Source organism: Aythya fuligula, chromosome 8, assembly GCF_009819795.1.
Source record: "Aythya fuligula isolate bAytFul2 chromosome 8, bAytFul2.pri, whole genome shotgun sequence".
Classification (NCBI taxonomy): Eukaryota; Metazoa; Chordata; class Aves; order Anseriformes; family Anatidae; genus Aythya; species Aythya fuligula.
Genome location: NC_045566.1, coordinates 31,842,771 through 31,863,582, shown reverse-complemented (window position 1 = coordinate 31,863,582; position 20,812 = coordinate 31,842,771). Strand labels below are relative to the sequence as shown.

Here is a 20,812-nt window from a genome sequence, read left to right as displayed (position 1 = left end):
AAAGGGGTCACGCTTCCTTCTGGGTAAGAACATTGTTGCTCCTCTTCTGGGTTAATAGAAGCAAGAAAAGCTCATCTTGTAGCTGTGGCTTCTTAAGTGTGGGGGAAGACTGTCTATGAGGTGGCCAAAGTGCTTGCAGGTGGTAGCCCAGGGCCAGGTGGAGAAGGCTGGGTGGGGGAGGCACAGAGGACATGTCACTGCAGACAAGAGGGCTGCATGGGCAGATGGTGCTAAGCAGGTCTGAGCAGGTAGGGCATGCTTGCAGGTGCAGAGCTGCAGTACAGGTGCCAGGCCATATGGCTCTGTTGAACACATATGAGGGTGCTCCAGGGAGAAGCACTGAGGAGTGGCGGTAGTCCAGACCATACCTGGGAGATAGGGGGGCAACAGAGAAGGTTTCTGAAGAATGTCCCCCCAACATCCTAGCTGGGACACTCTCAGGGAGCCCCAGAAGGCATACAATGGACAGGCAATAAAGCCTTAATGGCAGCACAGGAGCACTTCTACTGGGCAGAAGGTCGTAGCTGGCTAGCTGGCCTCCCTGTGCCTGCCAGTTCTTCTGCTCCAAGTCGGATGAGGACACTTCACTTGCAGGGCAGCTGAATGAACAAATTCCATTTCCCAGTAGGAACAGGAAAATTAAACAGCTTGAGGAGTTCCCACTGCTTATTTGGAAATGTCTTGTGAGTGATTAACTCACATCCTAACCATGTGAGCCTTTCTTCCAAAGGTCATACAATTTTCAAAAGCATGCCTTTGATGAAGTGAGTGAAAAAAATCTCAAATCCCATATTAATTTAGAAATTACAATTATTATTTTTTTTTATTTTTTTTACAATGGGCTAAGAAGAAACTATATAAGTAGGAACTATCATGAAAGAGCTTATAGAAAGAATCCAATTCATTTATTTATTTATTTTACTTCAATGGAACTACATGTGTACAGGGGCTCATTTTGTCCAGATTTAATCCTTCTCTTTTGGGCCTGGGAGACTTGCAGAAGAAGAGCCTGGACCTCTTTTCACTTTGTTTTACAGGAATATTATTTTGATTATCATTCTACTACTATTTAAAAACCCTAGAAGTTCCTGCAGCTGTTTGGTCATATAATAACAGACAGGCTCTAATTTCTCATGCATGGTACCCAGCATGGTGCATCAGAGAAAAGGCCCCAAACCTGCTCCTGAATTCTAATAAATGTGTGTGTCACTTTGTAGGAGATCAGACTCCTGTTCAAATTCTGCGAAGTCTACAGAACAACAGTTGCCAAATGACAAAACCTATCAGAAGAAAGAGAGTAAAAAGGCATGTCTTTGTTTCAGAACTTCACGGCTTCAGTACTGGCAAGAGAAATGACAACGTTTCCAAAATAAAGCCAGTTATCCACTGTAACTGCTATTAAATATAAACAAGGACATAAAAATAGAGATGTTGGAAGCCAGGATAAGAACATTTGAAACAGTAGCTATGTATACAATGACAGTTTTGTTAGCATTGCCTGCTCCTGGGGCTGTGCAGCACCACCAGCTGTGACCGCACAGGGAACAGAGGCAGGAACCTCTAGGGCCTCCAGCACCCAACCAGCCAGGGGCAGCCCCAGGTCAGGTGGTTGTGCAGTGATGCTGCAGCCTGGTGGAAGCAGTAGCAGGACTGCAAAGACAAGCATCTTGCTCCCCTTCACTGTTGTGCAGGAGACATGCTATGCAAGGAAGCAGCAAGACTGCTTTTGCTGCCATTTGCCCCAGTAACTCCCCTCATCTTATCTGATGCAAGCAAGCTAAATTCACAACAGCAGCCCAGTTGTTTTAAATGCTCACAACCAGAGAAGAATGGATTAGATCTATTATGTTGCTGTGGCGGTAAGACAATACATGCTAGCATCCTAAACCAGATAAAATAACTTGGAAGATAATATAAAAGTGAGAACTTAATGGGCATCAGTTAGTCTCTTAAAAATATCACTATTTTCCTTGCATAGAGACAGCTGTTGAATAAATGCACTGCTCAGCACTGATCATCCATGTGACATGGTAGATGAACATGGCATTTTCCTAAGTAAGAATTATGCTCTTGCTTGTACACAAAATTGCATCCATTTAATTTAATGAGTAAAGAAATGGATGTAGCACAGCCAATACACAGACAAAATTCAGGGGGTAAAATAACATTACATGCATCTAGCCAAGACTTACAATTTTAGCAGCCTTGTGTTCAGTCCAAGCACAACATAAAATGATTGAGCTCCTAGATGTGAGGAAGAAGAGAAAGAAGACTGATCCACAACCTGTGGAGTCCGTGCTGGTCTTTCGGAGCTGTGAAAAGAAAACAAAAAGGATTGTTCATCTGCAGAATTGCACTTAACTGCTATGTGAGATGTAGTCATTATTGGACTACTCCATGTGAGACGTGGTCATTATTGGACTACTCCTGGTGTTTCAGTTAAACAAAAGAAATATGCTAAAGTAATTAACAGATGTCATTAAACTACTGTGGTGTTGAACACATATTGCACTTAAAAATAATGAATGGAGGTAGTCCAGACCATACCTGAGAGGTAGGGGGGCAACTCATTATTTGGGTTGACAATTCATTATTTAAGGTTTTATGGTAATACCTCCATGGTAAATATTTCTACAAATTCTGATGTCAGGAGTAGGGAGAAGAAGTCTGCACATTACAAACGTCCACAAAACCAAAGAGTTGTCAAAACAAAATGAGCTATAAAAGTAATATTATTAAGGCGACGTCACTCTCATTAAACACCTAATGATGCCACAGGCACATTAGTAGGGAAGTGCTCATGAGGATCACAAAGAATTAGGAGAAAATAAATAAATAAATAAAAATCCTACCCCTAAAACCGCTTGCCAAGCTGTTTGTTAATTCTGCTGCAGGCAGTTTCTTGAAAAAGATGGATACGTGAGTGGAAACAGTCAGTGGCTATTAGATGCTGATGATGGAGAGGGCAAACAGAACAATTTATGCTAGAGATTAAGGGCTGCATTTTGCTTTCAGTTATGTCTCATGTCTCAACATTTCATAGTGTTTAAATTAGTGTTTAAATGAATTTGTTACATAAGGCATTTATTCTGTCTACGCTGCTCAGCAGCCATATTCTGCTTTCTGGTATGGACTGTCTTGGGAAAGTTGCCAAGCTGTGACAGAGCAGTGCATAAAAGGAAATCATGCTCATGTGCTGGGCGTGGGGAAAGCTGCAGGTGAACAGATCCAGTGCAGCAATGTATATACAGGCTCCTGTCTCAAAAACTCAGGGTTTAAATGAAATGGGAGCCAGTACACTTTTACAAAAAAATGCACAGGGCACTAGATGCACTAGAGACCCCAAACCATCTCATTCATTTGCTCCAGGGAATGTATGAGCACAGTGCAATAGGATTGCTCAGGGCTGCACAGGCTGCCACCTTAGCAGATCAGAAGAACAAACAAGTATTTCCTCTTAAAATGCTGGAAAAGCCCCATGCAGCTTTGGAGGCCATTCCTGACAGATGCTGAACATCTCCTTTACACTTGCAATGGATCTGGAGCTTTTAATTAAAGACAGAGAGAAATGAGGGTGGACCCAGACTCTTATGGGAGTAAGCTACCACCTACCTGCCAGGACCTGCCCAAAAGACCAGGCTCTTCCTACAGAATTCGGTGAATGCCCTCATTGTTTCTGATATTCATTATTCTATTTATTAATATCCAAGCTCTAAGGTAGTTGTTGCCGTTTCATCTCTAGACCTCAAAGTGCTTTACAAAGGAGATTATTATCAACAAAGGCACACAGACATCTACATTTGGGCTTTGGCACATAAAGAGCATCTCAGTTCACCAACACAGTAGATTTGCCAATTGAATCATAGAATCATAGAATATCCCAAGTTGGAAGGGACCCACAAGGATCATCAAGTCCAACTCCTGGCACCACACAGGTCAACCCAAAAATTCAGGCCATGTGACTATGTGCACAGTCCGAACAATTCTTAAACTCCAACACGTTTGAGCTTTACTCTAGCCACCTGCCCTGGAAACAACCTCCAGATCTTAAGGGGGGTTGGGGGAGCCTTTTCAGCGGAAGTTCAGTGACACCAACATATACAGAGCATTAGGCAGTCCTGCACAACACACCTGGCTGAAAGGGCTCTCAAGGAGACTCTCATCTTGAAGTCTACAAGATGAACACTGGGGCAACCTCTGGGCACTGCTATATCAGACCAGGATTTGTCACCATGAGCTATATCTGTTGATTAAAGCAGCTAGCACTTTTAACTGCTCCATACCTGAAGACAAGATTTACCATCCTTTTGCCATCTTCAATTGTTATAGTAAAAGACAGGTGAGAAAATGTGCTTGGGCTGACATTTTTTTGGCAGTTTTGCACTGCACACAGACTAGGATTTTTCATCTTAATGACCTGCAGCTGAAACAGATGTTTTGCTTTAGTGTTTTAAAAGCACTTCACAGAACTTAACACTAATTTATTCTTTCACAGTGCAGAAAAAAAAGATGTTTGATATCGTTACTCACATAACAGAACAATGTGAAAAATAGAAACAGATGTTTCTCGTTTAAGCATGAATAAGAAGGAAGTGAAAGAAAAAAGATGATACAGAGGTAATGATTAAGAGAAATGTGAGGGCTTGGTTAATTCAAGACAATTTCTTATGGATCTCCAGTCAGTCCTGAAAGATCTTTCTAACAACTTGGTCCCTGATTCAGAAAGCACGTGAAAGTGCTTAACTCCAGCTGTCGATGTTGTCTCACTCGCTTCATTGATAGTATTTTTAAAGCTGAATAGCCAAATGAATGTTTTATAGTTAGCAGTTGAGGATGGAGGGATCAACAGCGTTGTTCCTGTAGATAGTAAAGCACTGACTCTTCATAAACTACAGACACCAAAATTTGAATATCAGCACAGAAATAAAGTCAAACTGAAAATCCTTTGCTTCTTGAAACCAGAAAGGTTTGTTTTTACTGCAGCACAGACAATGCATCATGAGACCCTGCAGCAGCAAGCAGGGCCCCGTTACATGCTCCCTGCCAAGAGACCCAAATCCCCCAGGGCGGCGGTGCCCAGCAGCTGGGCCCTGCTCCTCTGGCACTAGCCTCTCACCTCCTCCTGTCCCCAGCAGGAGAGCTCCTGCTCCAGCTGCAGGGCCCCTCCGAGTAGACACCTTTAGGAGACCTCCATTGACTCCGCATTCACTGCAGAAAAGCAACCCCTTCCCAGTCCTGATTGTTTTGTGTCCGGCAGGATTCAGTTGCAGTCTGAAGAACACACCTTTCACTGTTGGTGCGACTTTTTGTCTAAAATTCCTATGGCAGGTGAAGGATCCAAGCATGCCAATGCAGACCATTGGGCTTAGAAAAAAATTGTCCCCCTCCTTACTTCTTTCCCTCCTTTCCTCCTTCCCTTCCTTTGAAGTGGAGCCTAGGCCCAGAGCCTCCCCAGGGCTCGCCTGGCAGAAGGCAGGGACAGCCAGGAGAGAGCTGCGGGATCTAACCTCCCCCCCGCGTCCCCCCAGGAGAATCCTTCCAGCGATTTCAGCACACCAAGCGCCAGCTCAGTTTTCACTCTTTGTTACCCCTGAGAAACTGACGCTGTCTCCAGCCTCACAGAATTATTTTTGGTCCATCTACACCAGCACATTCCACCCTTTCCAGGGCAACCTGCCCCAACCAGCCTTGCAGAAGTGTAGCTACTCCTGGTGTTCCCAAAAAGGAGGAATGGCAAAAGAAATGTTCAGATTCTTTATGGATTAAAGCACTGTTAAAAAAAAAAAATAATCCCTTTGTTTCCAGACTGTACTAACCTATTAGGAACCATTGGATAGAAATACAGAGCAGTATATAAGTTCTTTTACAAAGGAATACTTAGAAGGAAAAATTGAAAACTAAGATTCAAATTCTTGTTTGTGTTGTAAAGAAATGTTCCAATTCTAGGAAATTGTCACCTTCCACTCACTGTTTGTAATATTAAAATAATGTTTCTGAAATTTTCACTGATTTCAGCACAGTTGCTGAGAGAGATTTGGCCCTGTGTGCAGTCCACAGACTGTGTATGCAGAATTAATAATCTCGCTAACATTACTATGTGCAAGTGCTCCTAGGATGTAAAGAGATTTGTATTTCAGATTAATATTTTACAGGAATTTTGTGTGTACATGATAAATGAATAAATGGAGAGACACAAGGGGACATGCAGAACACGTGCTTCAAGTGTGAGAACCGCATTAATTCTTAAATGTTTGCAATGGCCACAAGATGATTAAGGAACAAAAAGATTTATAATTGTAATTACATAGGAGGAGAGAGTAAGAGAAGAAAAATGAGAGATCAAGGCAGCTATTTCATGTTACAGTTTCTCCAGCTGCAGAGCTGGCTTGAGATGTTCTTCAAAGCCTCTGGCCCCCATCCTGTATATGCCATGTGCCTTCCCCTGGCTGCAGATTACCATCCCTCCAATTCTGCCAATTCAACCGTTTGCATGTTCGAGCTCTTAACCAGCTCTTAATCACAACGCAGAGTCACACCCTTAGTCTGCTTGGTCTCTCACTCATTTTCAGCTGCTATGTAACAAGAGGCAATACCAGATCTCAGCACTGATACAGTGCTGTGATATGAAACGGGCACAGAAGGGAGACTGAGAGCAGGTCTCAGAGCTGGGGTTTGAAGGTTTGGAGAGATCACTGTTTCCCCGCTGCTTCAGATCCTGGGTCACCCCCTTCCCCACCTTTCCAGTCATCCTTGTTCCATTGAAGTTATATTGCTACTCTGGAATGGCACAAAGCTCTCTCATGCTTCAACTATAAAAAAAATATAATATTGTATTTGTCCAAAAACCTACATAAGTAAAAGAAGATCCCTGAGGGAATATTATTAACTGCCTGCTACTTATCATTGATGGTTATTCTCTGAGACAACTCTCCTGTTTAATCTTTATGCTCTCAACAATAACCCTCTCTCTTTTTGATCAAGTGTTTAATTTTCTTGAAAGATTTTCTCTGACTTTAGTCATTATTGAAAGGGATTTTAATTTTACCCCAACTCTTTAATGGCTAAATCTTGCATATCCACTATTTCAGATAGGGGTATTTCAGTTATTCTAAGTAAATAGTTCAAGGATTTGGTCTTGATAGGTAGCTGGAAAATTTCAAATCAAAACAAAATTGAAATTGCACTTTCTGTTCCACTCCAGAATAGAATTTTTAGTCTCCCTGAGTGACCTGTCAGTGCATTGGAATAAGAAATGGATACTGATAGCCTGCTACAGAGCATACTCCTGTGTCAGGGAGTTTTGTCAGCATGAGTGTCAGCCCTTTATGTGAAATCAGTAAGCTGGTTATTTCATCTGCAGCTGATCAAAGATAAACAAGATAAAAAAGACAAAGGGAAGCAGTGATGTAGAATGCATTCTTACTTTCCTAGTCTCCACAGGCAGTATTATCACCAAATTTCCTCTAATTGTTTACAGTAGAACTTTAAAGAAAAGCAATGGAGAAAAAATAAAGAAAAAGCCAGCTGAGGTTCAGAGAGCAAAGCCCAGAAACCTTTGAAGCCTGCTTGCTTTCCCTTCCCACGAGCATCTTCAATTCTTGCCCATAGACACTGTAGCTCTGCAGCCCAGTCGAAGACCAGGTTATGAGTAAATATCTAATAATATTTAGGAGAGCCCCCTTAGGAGATCCCAAACTGTTCTGGAGCCAGTAAAATATTAGGTTGGGCCCTTGAATTTGTCGACTCTATTCCATGCTCCCAATAGTGGCTTACTGTCTTTGCTTGCCCTGTCTGAAAGGGCATGTGTGAAATCACAGAGCCTTGATCTGCTCTCTCTGTGCTCTGTTCTGCTGTGTGCCGTTCCCAGAGACCCAAGTTCAAAATGAGAGCTCAGCATGTCCTCCTTGCAGGTTGAAGGAAGATGGTCCTTCATTCATCTTTAACGCTCCTTTTCTACTATAATCCATCTTCACAGGTACCCTCTTGGCATGGAATCACTCACAGGATGAAATCAGAGAGGTGCCAAGAGCTGCACAGGGCACAGCTACTCCGTGACCGGGAACTCCAGTGAGGAAAAGACTTGAGTGAAAGCGAGTAGGGCCAAACACACAGCAGACATGAGGGTATGTAGATCTAAATCTCTACAACAAACTCTTTTTTTTTCCCATCTGTAAAAATGGCATTGAAACACTACCCTATTTCTCAAGAAAGTTATTAGGGATAATAAAATAATTGACGCTTATATAATACCATATTATCACAAAAATTGTTTCCCTAAACCAACATACTTTCAAATATTTCAGTTGAAGGCAAATTAATTTCACAAACAGGTACAATACAGACTATAAATGAGGGCTAGTAACTTCAAGATGATCTCCTTAAGATGAATCCAATATTGCAAAGTCCTTCAGAATATGTTTTACTTCCCCTGTTGCATTTCTTTTGAGGCAGTTGGACTCAGCAGCCCCATTTGCTTTCTCAGCATTCAATGCCAGAGTACACAAGCTGTACAGGTGGAAAGAACACAGCAAGAGAGATATGTAATCACCAACGAATAGGAGCAACAGACTTAAAAAGAGCAAGATTCTCACAGCAGGTCAGCTGAAGTGGCAGCTGTGTGTTTCTGGGCTAGTACCAAGTGTCCACCACCACCTTGCAAGAGCCTTGTGACTTTAGATTTTATCTCCACTGACTGAAATAGATAAATATTTCTAACAGTACTGCTGCTTCTCAGAAAGCATCAGTTCAGCCCCAGCATAGGACAAACTTTTTCCAACACTATTTTTCGAATCTCCAAGGGTCAAACAAGAGACGTGTGGAGAATATTTCTGTGCTGCCCTTCACAGTTGCATTCAGATCTTCCCTGCTTAATGAGCCATGGGCAGTTGCTCTGAAACAGAGGACATTAACAGTTCAGAAAAAATAAACCCTTGCAGATTAATCACCTGGCTTCCTCGTGGGCCCAATTCCAATCAGCAGACAGTGTGAAAGCAAAATATCACCACATACACTGTCTGACTGATAAGCACGTTAGCTGATAGCTATGCCTGGCTTTGACAAGCATGTAGTATATGTGTCCTATTCCATTGTTCATTTCAAATAAATAACAGAGGACTCCAAATGTCACTATATTCACAAAAATTGACAACTGTTTAGCCATCATGATTCTCTTTGCATTCCCCTTTCTCTGTGCCAGTGAAATAATGTCTATTTCATACTTCTTGACTTTTAAAGTGAATGTTTTATTGCTTTCTAAACAGCAGTAAACTGCGGTTTAAACAGTAAATGTGATGGACCCAGAAGGGTCCACCACACAATAATCCTTGTACAGACAAGAATCTTGATTCACCTTGAGAACTACACTTTGCTAGAATCTGGCCACTAATGGTTCTGCTCCTTGGTAAACCACTAGTAGCTTTATTTTTGCTTAACCCATCCATTCCATCTTAGTACAAATGTGGTAGTATGAAAAAGAAACAGGATTAAAAGTTGGCCAAAGGAATGGCAAACCCTTTGCCTAACCCTAAACATAGCAGAGGCGGGACACAGTACTTAATTCTCTAGAAACACAGAGAAAGGAAACAGCGAAACAAGTTGTGCTGTTACCACAATCTGCCCCATCGCACAGCAGGCAACTTAGAAAACACAGATGGGATATGGCAGTAAACAGTTAAACAGACTTGAACTGCTCCAGTTTATGTATCAGCAATAACTGCCTCATCACCATAACCCAACTCTTTTCCCCTGTCTGCTCCAGCCTTCCGTGGTTTAGGAGACTTTTTGAACAGTGATTCTATCATGAAATGAAGTAACTACCAGCTCTACCTTTTATAGAATCATAGAATCATAGAATATCCTGAGTTGGAAGGGACCCTTAAGGATCATCAAGTCCAACTCTTGACACCGCACAGGTCTACCCAAAAGTTCAGACCATGTGACTAAGTGCACAGTCCAATCTCTTCTTAAATTCAGACAGGCTCGGTGCAGTGACCACTTCCCTGGGGAGCCTGTTCCAGTGTGCAACCACCCTCTCTGTGAAGAACCTCCTCCTGATGTCAAGCCTAAATTTCCCCTGCCTCAGCTTAACCCCGTTCCCGCGGGTCCTGTCACTGGTGTTAATGGAGAAAAGGTCTCCTGCCTCTCGACACCCCCTTACGAGGAAGTTGTAGACTGTGATGAGGTCTCCCCTCAGCCTCCTCTTCTCCAGGCTGAACAGGCCCAGTGACCTCAGCCGTTCTTCGTACGTCTTCCCCTCCAGGCCTTTCACCATCTTCGTAGCCCTCCTCTGGACACTCTCCAACAGTTTCCTGTCCTTTTTATACTGGTGTGCAGTTCTGGGCACCAAGTACTCGAGGTGAGGCCTCATTTCTTACTCACCTTCAGTCTATTGTTGGGTCAAATCTCAGTCCCCCTGAACTCATTTAGCATACTAGCAAGGAAGGGTGAACACTCATCCTCATTTCTTCCCCTCACAATCTACCAGCTCGTTTCCCAATGTCTCCATTGTTATAGCCTGTAGAGGCTACAGGAGCATGCTGCTTTGATTGCCTCTACCTTATCCTTCCAACAGGTCATGCAGGTCAGTGGCATACCTGGAATAAACTGGCACTGTTATTTCAATTGTCAGTCATGCTTCAGCTGGAAGGCAGAGTCCCGTTAGCAGGGAGACTGAAGTGCTGTAGAGCAAAGCAGAGGACAGTAGCCTCTTCGATGGCAACTGTGCGCTTCAGCTCCTGCCTGTTAACAGGTATCCACGGGCACTGCTGTTCCCCTGGCTCTGTTTCCCTTTGATTGTTTTGCGTTGCTATTGGAACACTTCAGTAAACAGGGCCCCTGTGACCATGCACCACAGGCTAGATCCTCCACAGATTAAAAGCCAAAAAAAAAAGACAAGGTGTTTTTCCTGAGATGAGGGTTTGGCCCTTTATTCTTAATATTTCTCTGCCACCAAGCAGGGCCTCATCAGGCAAGATGCTGAGCGCACTGGGTCTAAGACCAAGTGAACGGAGTACACACAGCACCACAGATTCCTAGAAAAGGTCCTTTACAAAGAACAAGCTGGAGTTACCAGATGAGCTGCATGTGGACTCCCCATAAATACAACAGAGCTTCAAACTGGACTTCTTTGTAGAATTCCAGCCTGTGCTGGAGTCACAAGCTCTCAATCTGTGCACATTAATTCCTCACTTCTTTGTAGAGGCAAAAACACTGCTGAGAGGGATGCAAACATATTTGCTTTATGATGACGCATAAAGACTCTGCCTGGATTCTCCCAAACAAGCTTTTCCTTCGCTTTAGTGGCATGCGAACAGTGCACACTGCATGTTTTAAATGGGATTCGAGTCACTTTTTTCATTGCTACTAGAGCAGGTACTGCTGGAGATAAAAGCAACTGTCTCAGAAGAGCAGGTATGACATCTGGTACATAGCACCAAAAATAAATCTTTAACTTCTTCTCTTACCTGCCAAACCTGCCCCAAGGAAATAAACCTGGGAAATATTACAAATGCACACTGCTCTCTGATTTCAAAGGAAGAACTGACCTATTTTTTCTTTGCCCATTTTAAACATTTCCTATGACAAAGTCAGTTTGCTAAAACAATAGGTTATGTTTGGAGTAACCCAAATCATGACAGAAAACTACATGTATATGACAAAGCCAAGTGGCCTGATGTTTGCACAGGAGGTAATTTGCACTGTTAACGCTATTTATAGAGCAGCAGCACCTTGGGCAACCAGTCAAGCTCAGCACACGTACTTGGTAGGCACTATACAAACGTGAAATCTGATGGTCTCTTCCCTGCAGTGCACTCATACTTGGGATTTATGAAGACTGATTGTGTCAGTCACCATGCAATTTGGGAGCGGTCCTTTGCAGAATTATTTTCTCTGGTCATATTTGCGTAATAAATATTTTCCACATCCATTCAATAGTCTACCTGGCTTATAAGATGGGAGATTTGTGTATTGGCGGAGGTGACCTACTTAAATCAGGAACAATTAAAGACCCGCTTCCTATTTACAGGCTTGACTAAGGAACCACACATACGCAAAAAAATATCAAACAAGAAATCAGGAAATGTTTCTCAGTGCTACATTTCTGGTCATATGGGAGGGTCTATAGGGGGGATCAAAAAAGGCAGTGCTTGTGATTCTTTATTAGCAATGTAAATAGGACACATTTGGAGGCTGTCACCATCCCAATCACTCATCTGCTTTTATTAGTCTTCGTTCTTTATTCTTATTGTCTTTGGTTTTCAGCGCTTGTTGTTAAGGTTACTTATGCTATAGGCATCTGTTTAGCATACTCTGTATGAAAATGCAAATGGAGATGAAAAACAGTAAAATAAATATATGCAGTTTCCATATCACATATATATTTGACTGTAGCATGTCAAATACAAAAGAATTGTTTATCACTTCGAAAGTCTGCTCGTTTGTTACATGCATTTCTTTTTTACCAGCAGATGGCAGCTTACCATTATTTTAAATGGGTTCCTTTGTTAATATCTGATATTTTTAAGTTCTATGTGGTTTGTAAAAAGCCTTGAGCCCATCTCAAAGGTAATCTTTAATTCAATTTCCTTGTGCATCATCCACTCTAGAAAAAGTAATCTGGACTGAGATATCATTTCAGTTTACAACCCTGCTGTTGACTGAAGCTAAACATTATCTATAGAGTTACCTGACAGCAAGTTCAGCCAGCACCAGCAGGCATTATCCAGCCTCAAACATTCACTGCTGCTACCAGCCCCCTGAGGTCCACTTCACACTCCCTGACTCCCATCTGCACTGGGGGAATTGCAGACAACGTAATTAATACCAGTAGCAGTACACACATAAAGGATGTGACTGTACAAAGGGGCCCGTGGTTTATGTACCTCTGTGTCACTTGGGCACTGTCTGAATTTTAGATAACAAAGAGTTAAAACTATTGTCGTGGCAGCAGGGAGCTGCCTCCAGCACTTCAGCAAGGAGGACCATGGGCACAGGGAATCTGTGCCAGGAGACACAGCCTGCAGGGTGCTTCCAGAAACCCTGCTGCTGCCCAGGACCACCCCCTAACCCAGTCAGAGGCACAACTACAAGACGATCCTGACTGGTCTTGCACAGGGCTGACAACAAGCGCTTTCCTGGTGAAAATTTCCAGCTGTGAATGCAAATAAAATGAAGGGATAGGTCTGTCAGTCACACGCTGCTTTAACATGGGCACCTATTTACCCTGGGCATTGCCTGACAGCCCTCACAGACACAGTATTACCAACCACATCCTACAAGCAGGCACTGGGGAGAGACTAATGCACCAGAAGCCTCATTCTCCACTGAAACTGTGGCAACACTGCTCAGTCTGTGTGAGCGCAACTCCCCCCGCCTCCTGCCCCAACGACTCCCTCCTCCGTGTCAATACCAGCATTCAGGCCAGCCCGATGAGGCTGGATTTGTTCCTCCTCCAACTCTGCAACCCACCACAGCACACAACTGCTCCTTTTGACAGCATCAGACACAGAGATTTTTAGAGGATTGAAGCAATCACACGGACCCCAGCTTCTTGCAGGAAAATGGCAAAGGAAGAGCAGAACTCCTCTCACCTTACACAACAGACACACCAGCCCAGCCTTTTGTGATGTGATGGTATGTCAGGCACATAGCCACTTCTGCCAGCTCTTCAGCCACTGAGCACGATGGTGGGTTGAAACAGGCTGCAGAGAGAACAGGAGTGGGAGGTAGGAAAGGGCTTCCCTCACCTGCCCACAGGCTGGGGACAGACTGGTTTTGTGGGATTTTGTTCCTTTGTTTTTTCATTTTGCTTGCATGGCAAACTGCCCTTTCCCTAGGGCTGCACAGGTCCTCTCAAGTCCTGCAACTTTTGAATTTATGTGTTCCTTGTATTCTCACGCTGAAGTGGCAAACAGGTTACAATATAGAGTTGGTTTTGCACCTGTTAAACAACTAAACAAATCTAAAAGTTCCTAAACAGCTACTAGTACTGCTACACATCAGCCTGTGGGCTATCTTGGGAATGCAGGAGGGTTTTTTTGTAAGCAGTCCCACTTAGCCTCTTTCTAATGATTTGCAGAGGGAGCGAGAAATTCACCAGTGCTAGTAAATTAGAAGCTGAAAACAAGTGCCTAGATGCATTATACAAATGGAGAAAGAAAGGTGAAAAACATGGGGAGGAGAAAGGAAACGTGACATTATTTGGGAAAATCAGGAGCCCCTTACACTGCAGGGAGTAATAGGACACACATGTCCATGATACCAGGCACAGGCTGACCGGGGAAAGGGCCAGGAGAAGCGCCCACACTTCTGTGCCACTGGATCCTTTCACAAGATGGCCCCCATACAGATGGGGCTGGATCCACCTCAAAACCTACAAGGAGGAGCAACAGGATGGCAAACAGGAAAGGAAACTGCACTTTGAATATCACAAGAAACCACTGACACCAAGATGAATGATGTGCTGCCAAAAAGTTCATCATCTGGGACTTTTAAAGCTAGGCTGAACAAAATACTCAAAGATGTGCCAAGAGAGACAGCTCAGCACTATCAGGACTGACTAACAGGCTAATTCTGAAGATTCATGAAGATGCAGAACACTGGGTACCCATCATGAGGTCTGCATAGGCAGAGCTGTGCTTGTAAAATAAGACTGATAAAATTCCATCAGTCTTTTGTAGGAATAAAGAGCAAATGCATGTATCACACAATGACTTTTAAGCCTTTCATAGTTCCTGAGACAATCATACAAGCAGAAAAAACATCAGTCAACCTCTTTTCCATGTGCAACTACATAGACAAGAAGGTGTCCAAGTGAACCTGAAACCATCCTATTAACTTCTGTTTCCAGCTGGGAATTACATTAAGTAATATTCAAAATAGATTTAACATCAGTTATTACTCTGTTTGATTATTGCATTTCTAGGATAATGGATTTCAAAATTGTATTTTCCAGTTGATGATTAAAGAGCTACTTCTAGGCTTCCTACCTTCTTTAATAAAGTAAGATTCAATCTAGTCTCAAAAGTTGAACATTAATATAAAGGAGATTTGTTGTCATCTTAGTAAGCGTTAGCAGTAATCATTTAGCATTCCAATTACTTTCCCACCTAAATCTCATCTACTCACTTAGAGAAGCAAACTGGATTTCTTATACACGTCACCTTTATCTTGCAGGCACTCAGGGATATGTCCCAGTGTTGGACCTCAGCTTTTCTGCTCTGCCTGGCAGAGTGAAAGCAGGTTTGCGCCTGAGGGCAGAAGGAGGGCAGCTCTTCACGCCTGTGACACACAGGTACCCCCAGACCTGAGCAGCCTGCTCCCTCTCAGGGGAGGCGGTTGTGTTCAGGGGAAAACACAGCTGGCTCACTGCATGGTCGATGTAAAAATAGCACCTAGGAGCCACATTTGATGCTGCAGTGTGTAGCCAGCATTGGAAAGCAACACACTTTCTTCCAGAGTGCAAGACAAGCAGGGATCCTTTTAACTGTCTGATCATGCACATCAGCAAGCAGTGGAAGTCCATTTAGCTAGCCTTGCACTTCTTCTATGCACATCATCACCTTTATGTTGCAGGGAAAGTCCCAGCACTTGCCTATGACTATAGCGTAGTCCCCAGAAAGAGGGGCCGGGGGAAGGAGGAACAGAAGACATATCTCTTAGCAACGTGCAGAGCCGGGCCCTCTCAATTTCCCCTTGTAGAGCTGAGGTTAGCTCCTGGCCTTGCTGCTGGTGAAAGCCAAGGGAAAATCCCACATCCTGATGAGAGTCTGAATCAAAACTATGCTCCATGGATTTTTTCTGGCATAGAGTGTTGCTTTATCTCAAAGTTGACCTTGCTAAAATGCGAGTTCTGATCACCACATGATACAGGACAGAGAATCTCTTAATTTACCCAGAATCTGCCTCTAGGCCAAGAGCACTCAGCCTCTTCATAATCTGCACTATGTCATATTAAAAGTTAAATCAACAGCACGACTCAACCTAGGTTTGCCACTCTCCAAACGTGCACTGCATAGGGAGGAAGGAAGAGTTGCAATCTGAGCCTAAAAGCCAGGGTATGCATTTCCTCCCCACCACCATCTTTCCCCCGGCTTTATGCCAAAAGCAGAGCAGCAACCAGGTGACCTTATCTGCTATCAGCACCTTCTGTTTTTCTGTGTTTCCTATCAGAACACAGAGAAACCATGATGCTGAACAACTACAGAAGCTCACTTTGCACCAAATTTTCCACCTCCCTTGTGAGGCACCGTGCCAAACTCTTTGCCACTTGAGTGATATGAAAAGCAGATGAAGGCTGATCAAAAACTGCAGTTTTGCCCATGATATGCAGCGAATGTATAATTAGAAATTAATATTTATAGACTATGTTCCTCTATCATAATTTTTCTGCCACAAAGTATCGCTACAATGTCACTTAGAAGACTAGAAGGGTTGAGGAGAAGTCTCTGAGTGGAGAAAAATGGCAAGAACAGAAGCAGATCAGAGCCTCACCGTACTTGGCTCTAATGGGACAGTGGCCTGCAGGACAGGGACAGAGCAGCCCAAGGGCAGGAGAGCTTCAGGACGTTAAGTACCTGGTGGCTGAGAGCTGGTGCAGCTGCAGCAACCAAGACAGGTTTGTCTTCATCTGCTGTGAGCAGGGCTGTGGGCTCCTTCCCGGTGGAGGCGGACGTGGGCCAGGTCACGTGCAGCTGTGTCCCTGGAGTCTGGCTTCCTGCAGCATGCTCTGCAGAGGGCAGCAGCTCAGGAGCTGAAGCTAGTGAAAACAACTCAGCCTCTCTCACGTCACATGTCTTACTGCATGTCCCTGCACAAGAGCTCTGCCTTTGCCTGTTGTTTTTTGGGTAAAGTCCTAGGCATGAGCCTGGCACCAAATAAAAAAAAATAAAAAAGAGCTTCTAAATAACTGGATGCTTTAAAATATTTGTACAATAGTGTGTGTATCAAATCTGAGAATTTGAGAATTAAATGTATGGCAGAAGTTCACGATTTGACTGTGTGAAGGAGGCCACATCATATCAGAAGCCAATCTATGACTAAAATCAGGAACAAAACAAGACCTGGTCACCTACAGAATGGAGAACACCCTCAAGTGAAGCAAAGAGATGAAACAAAAAGAACGATTTGTGTCAAATACCGTTTAGCTCCTGGCAGCACATAAACTCCAAAAGGCCAAATTTGCTTTTGTGGCAACTTTTCTCTGACTAAGAACTTGGTGTTTTAGTCCAGCATCTGAGGAGATCTTTTGGACAAGCTTCATGCTTTTACATGTACATACTCTGCAATTCTACTTGGCTGGAGTGTTGGACAAATGCAAGACTAATTCTCCATCCAAGACTCATCTACTGTGGAACGTATGATAGAGCAAGTATACGCTGGCTAGGTCATTGGGTTCTATAAAGTACAAGTGTGGCAAGGGTTACAAACAAAAGAAATTGCAGGACGTTATGGAGTTTCATTTACAGCTTGTTTATTGAAAGTAAGGATACTTACCCTGGAGTAAATTTTGCTCAACGAAACTCAAAGTTTAAGTAAATGCAAATAGCCTACCATGAAAATGTGAAAAATAAACAAAATTTAATTTAATTTGAGCACCCAAGCAAGTCATTTGCAAGTCTTTTTAATGTTTAGGAAGAAGGCTTAGTTCAGTCTCTACAAATGGTTTTACTTACTTCTGTTACTTTCCATCTCTTGAGGATAATCTACTCCTAATAAGGACAATTGCTTAGATTTATTACCCCACTGAGGTCTCATTAAAGATCTAACAAAAATCCTATTTAAATGAAAGGACAATAGAATCTTTAAAGTCAGTGTAGAGTTTAATTAAAACCTGAAACAGCATCCATGTCTTCATGCGTAAGAAAAGCAAAAACAGATTTCAAAGCTGTTAAACTACATGTAATTGGCATAAACTATCCATTGAGCCAAAGTTAAAAAAAAAAAACGTAGGTTATCGCATGAAATTTGGAGTCTATTAATAAATAACAAACCTGATAGAAGTGCACGGCACCACTTTTTTGCATGCATTTTTTAATTTCCCTAATTTGCTACGCATATCTTAGAGCAAACATGAGACATACTAGCTGTTAAGTTGAACATATCCAAAAGGGACAAAAAAAGAGGCTGACTGAAATCAATCCATTAACATGCACCAGTATTTAAAAACGTTTCACGTTCCCAAAGAGAGCATGTAAACTGCAGCAATCTCAGTGCAAAACTGCTGTTATCTGTGTTCCCATGTAGTCATTATTCACACATAGGAGTATACAGTTCCTACAGTGCATTTTTTATGCATTAATTCTTTAAAACCCCAAATCACTGACATAAATACACAAGGGGGACCTCCCTTTCAAAATTTAGCATTTTATGAACTCTGGAAGGGAACGTGAAGATAAATGCCAGTCTGACACAGCTCTCCTGTAGGGGCCTGTGAAGCCCTCTGCAACTGCAGGCACACCAGAGCCTCCCTGGGCCAAGAGCCCCCAGCAGCCCCTCGGCCCACAGCTGCAGCGCCATACTCAGCAGGATCCGCACAGGACAGAGCCATGTCTTCCAAATCTCCCTTCCCCCTGCCACCATGCAACTGGGGCTGCACGTGTGAGGAAGGGAGGTCAGCCCAACAGCTGCTATGGGCATGCAATGTCCGTCTCAGGAGGTAATAAATTCTGAGGGAAAAAAAAAAAAAAAAAAAAAAAAAAAAAAAAAAGTTCATTTGCTTATTTCTGCATTAAATAAAAGCCACTTTTGCTTCTCTGCTTTTCCAAGCGATGAAGGCCGATCGGCTGAGCAGGGACGGCACACGGACGGGCTGTGCTGAGGAGGCCCAGACAGGGGCGGCAAGAACAGCACCGCACGGGCAGCAGCGGGGAGCCGCAGCCCGAGGCGGGCCGTGAGTCCCTGCCGGGCAGCCCGGCGCCGCCTGCACGACCCGGCCCCTGCGAGTCTGCCCAGCGCTACCGGCACCGTGCGCAGGACACGGCCCCGCCGTCACCATGGCGGCTGCTGAGCCCGCCCCGCGGGACAGAGGCAAGATGGCGCCCGCTCCGCCCGTCTCGATGGCGACGGCCGCGGAAAGGGGGCGCAAGGAAATGGCGCCAGAGCCCGGCGGCCTGCGCAGGGCCCGGCCCCGCGGAGGGCCCCGAAGCGCAGCCCGGGGACAGCGCCGCCCTTCTGCCAGCCCGGCAAGGCCGCCTCGGCCCCGGGAGCTGCCTTCGTGGCAGTTTTAAACCCAGTCGCGCCTCTTAACGCCCGTTCGTACGCCTGGCTTAAGTAAAACAAACCAAACGCCAGCTCTTCCCGCGTACAGCTTTCTCAAGGCAGGCGAGTGATCTGCAGTGCACCTCCGGCTGGGGCGTGTTGGTGTAGCAAGGGGAGATGCCCAACGTGAGGCTGCTGTGGAAGCCGCATTAACAGGGCATGCAGCGCTCTTTTTAAATAAATGTGGTCTGAAGCCTTGTGTCAGAGGCTTTCGGAGATGTTTACAGCTGTTAGCCAGTACTTGGAATTATTACCAATTCCAGATAGTGGTAGAGAGCTCATTTCCCAGTGCATGCTCCTAGCAACTGACAATGTAAAGTTCATGCTAGTCTTTTTGCAGCTCTTTCACCAGAGACACAAACCCAGTGCTATTTCAAGGCCACATGTAAAGCTGCAAAGCTGTGATGAGATCTTGGAGCATCCCAAGCACTTTCAACTTTTCATGAGGCTACCACACAGGACTACATCTTAGTAAGTTGTTACTAAGACAGAAATAAAAAACACAATTGAAAAGACATTAATAGCTGCCAATGGCAATTCCAAGCAAGATTTAGGATCTCTATTTTACTAGCATTGTGTTGTTCACTTGTCATATGCGTGAGCTTTAGTCTGCTTTGCTTTTTGCACACATCCACTTCTTCCTAGTAAGAACAGCACTGATAAGAGACAAGCTTCCTAAAGGGCTGGAGACAGTGTATAATCAGTCACCGGTTTTAGGTAATTTCACAGAACAACCCTACAGAACAACTGTGTTGGCGCAACAGCTGGGGTGGCACAAGGCAGGAGCAGCACTCAGCCTCAAGTAGTGCCAGCCAGTTTTTCTGCTGGAACACATTTAACACAGAATTACACTCTCAGTGAGTACTTTCATTATTGGCTAGGTTCCAGTTTCTTCATGAGCATGTTCCAGTCACACTAACTTCTAAAAATAGCTGGCCGGTCAGCACAGTCTTGTCTAGCAATAGAAACCATGGCTTCTTAACTGCATCTGCATTATGTTTGTCCACAGCAGAGAAAGGGCAAAATACAAGCAATGAGGGTGAAGAATGCCCATAACTTAGCATGTCTGCATTGCTCCAGAAGCCTCAGTACTCAGATGGTTCCTAAAGCTGTGCCTCTGGAGGTGGCAATATGTTGCCTGATAGTTTTTGTTTTCTTTTCTTTTTTAAGTTATGAGATGAATTGAATTAAAAGTCTTAGACCAGATGCTCCTCTCCACAATAAAAGTTATGGGACAGGTTTCTTCATAAAAATAACCTGTGGGAGTCTTCCTTAACAATCTTACCTGATCTGCCCGTGCCTTCAGGGGAGCTGATTGATTCTCTTGAGCTGCTCTGCGGAGGCTGACACTCAACATGTGGCTGCTCTGAGTGCTTGCCTTGATCCACAACCTATATCAGAGTATTTCCATGTCTGACAGCCGCCTTACGTATAGCCACACTCACAAGTTTTCCAGTGAATACTTATAATGTAGCTTCAGCAGCTGACACTGTATCAGCCTAGCACTCCCAGAACATATAAAGGATATGGAGGAGTATGAAGAAGTGCTTTACTT

General features: G+C 43.9%; 1 protein-coding gene across 3 annotated transcripts in view; it reads right to left on the bottom strand.

Moving 5' to 3' along the window:
- The window catches only part of ZNF644 (zinc finger protein 644), a 78,419-nt gene extending 61,766 nt beyond the window's left edge, over positions 1 to 16,653 (bottom strand). For all 3 annotated transcript variants that reach the window (XM_032192437.1, XM_032192438.1, XM_032192440.1), the window contains exons 1-2: positions 16,575 to 16,653; positions 2,193 to 2,312 (exon numbers count right to left, since the gene is read on the bottom strand). The gene's annotated coding sequence lies outside the window, so the exon portion shown is untranslated. The remainder of the gene's footprint in view (positions 1 to 2,192; positions 2,313 to 16,574) is intronic.
- Between the last annotated feature and the right edge of the window lie 4,159 nt (positions 16,654 to 20,812).